The sequence below is a fragment of the Carex rostrata genome, chromosome 11 (assembly GCF_964058835.1).
Source record: "Carex rostrata chromosome 11, lpCarRost1.2, whole genome shotgun sequence".
Taxonomy (NCBI): Eukaryota; Viridiplantae; Streptophyta; class Magnoliopsida; order Poales; family Cyperaceae; genus Carex; species Carex rostrata.
The window spans coordinates 5,994,768-5,997,072 of record NC_135928.1 but is presented as its reverse complement, the minus strand read 5'-3'; the positions used below and the strand labels follow the sequence as shown (position 1 = coordinate 5,997,072).

Here is a 2,305-nt window from a genome sequence, read left to right as displayed (position 1 = left end):
TCATGATGTTCTTTGACTTCGTTATGATCTCTCTCCTAGTTAATTTTTCTTTGTTTTTCAGTTTCTTTTCTGACAAGAATGGAAAGGCTATCATCATTACCCATTGATGGGAGTCTATAGTACCTTCCTTTAATTTCTCTCACTTGGAACTTCTCTTCTTCTTCTTCTTCTTTCTTTTTTTTGTGTGTGTGTGTGCTCTGGCTGAATAATTTCTTATAAATATTTGACAAATTATACACAGATCAAAACCTCACGAAATAATAATTTTCGTTTTGAAGGTTTTTTACCCGAAAAAATCAATATTGCAGCAACACAAGTGAATGTTTTATGATCACAACCTCCAAATTTCATAGCTATGAAACCGTTGCCATGCCTCCATAGATAGATCATTTTCTCCTTCTCTTTCTTTCTTCTTTGTTCTTTTGAGAATTTTACCGCTTTTCCAAAAAGTTTGGTAACTTTATTAAAGGAAAATTTTGTTCCAGTGGAAAAGCTTGGTAACTTTAAAGGAAAATTTTGTTCCACCTATCCTTTGTTCGAGATTCAAGATAAGATTCTTCAAGACCATTTTTCATGTTAGTCCTACTTTTATTTACATCAAGCGCACCCATGTGAAACATATTTTGCAAACTTTTTATTGAAAATAAAGGATTTCATTGCCTTCTTTTTTGTGTCAACATATTATCTTTCTTTCTTCTATCTGATGCAATCATTTATGCGAGCTAATTGGACGTTTACCAATATATATACATTGAGCAAAGCACGCTCTATATATACACATCAAGTCACTAGTCATCAACAGCTGGTTTGAAGTACAAGAGATCATAAGAACTGTATTACAAATATAGTCTTATTTCAAATGTGAACTATAACAAAGAACTTAAGAACCACATTAATTAAACAGAACCAGTTAAAATTATTCGATTCGCCTTGGGGACTGATCTGTAAATTAAAAGGAAAGAAAATTGTAAGTACTACATCTTCTTCAATAAACGACTAATTTTGGGAATTGAGCTGTCCTTTTCTGTGTCATTGATTTTATCTAAGCATACTGCTGTATAGTAAATTGCGCTTCTCATCCTTTAATGAGCTACAAATAAAGATGTTACTGTATGAATTCATCTCCTATTGTTCGTCACATAACAGAAGTGCACATTCAATTTACTTTAAGCAAGCACAGACACTCTCTGATCGCTTTTATGAAAAGACACCTAAGCTAGGAAGAGAAACACGTGTTGAACTTGCTTTCAGAAACCTAACCTAGCTCATGCTATATATCAGTATCAGAGCACTTGTCAAGTACCATTTGACTTGTACACCAATATGGTTCAGATTAGTTTTCAAATGGGTGCATTAGGGTTTCTCTTATTTGCAATGAAGGAGGTGAAAATAGTAATGCTACCTCAAACCATCGCCAAACCCTAAGAGGGGAAAGACCCACGTCATCATGCATTGGATCCTATCTTATAATGGTATCATCTCCATTTCTTAGAAATATTTCCTCGTCCTCTTCTGTCATGTCATCCTTGAAATGACCTGTACTCCAATACAACAAAACTGAAAACTTAATAAACTTTTTTTTTTCATTTTATAATTAATAATCATCTTTGGAACTACCTAGTCCGTGACGTGTGTAGCAATGGACATATGTATAGTAAATTTATATCTCTAACCAGTCTCAATTTAGAAGGAGAAAAAGGAAAAAAAAAGTGAGGTTATGATAAAATGCATATTATAGATTGATCACCTGTAATATGGATTCATATCTATGAGTGAGTCTATGGTACTATGCATATTACGATTTGGCCTGTAATACGGCTCAATATTTGACTTTTCAAAATCCTAACAGTCGATTTGAACCGCTCATCTTGTTCTCCATGTTAATATGTGTTTGGAGACCAAATTTTATATTTTTTGAAATTTTTTTACTATTTTTTTAGATTTATTGAAAATCACTGTTTTTGGATGGTCCAGAATTTTCAGATCAAGTGATTTTCTAAATATCTAAAAAAATAGTAAAAAAATTTCAAAAAATGTAAAATTTGGTCTCCAAACACATATTAATATGAAGAACAAGATGAACGGTTCGGATTGACCATTAGAATTTTGAAAACTCGAATATTGAGCCGTAGCACGGACCAACCCGTGATATGCATAGTACCATAGACTCACTCCATATCTATACTTTTGAAGTTTAAACCGTCGATCCAAACTGTTAAACATAATATTTATATCAAAATGTACTTGTAGACCAAATTTTATATTTTTAGAAGTTTTTTTACTAATTTTATAGATAACTCGAAAG

General features: G+C 32.1%; 1 long non-coding RNA gene across 1 annotated transcript; it reads right to left on the bottom strand.

Annotated features, from left to right (window-relative positions):
- Positions 1 to 294: 294 nt before the first annotated feature.
- On the bottom strand, positions 295 to 1,573 carry LOC144562028 (uncharacterized). Its single transcript, XR_013513958.1, has 2 exons — positions 503 to 1,573; positions 295 to 458 (listed from the first exon to the last, which is right to left on the bottom strand). It is a non-coding gene; the product is annotated as an uncharacterized LOC144562028 (long non-coding RNA).
- Positions 1,574 to 2,305: the final 732 nt, after the last annotated feature.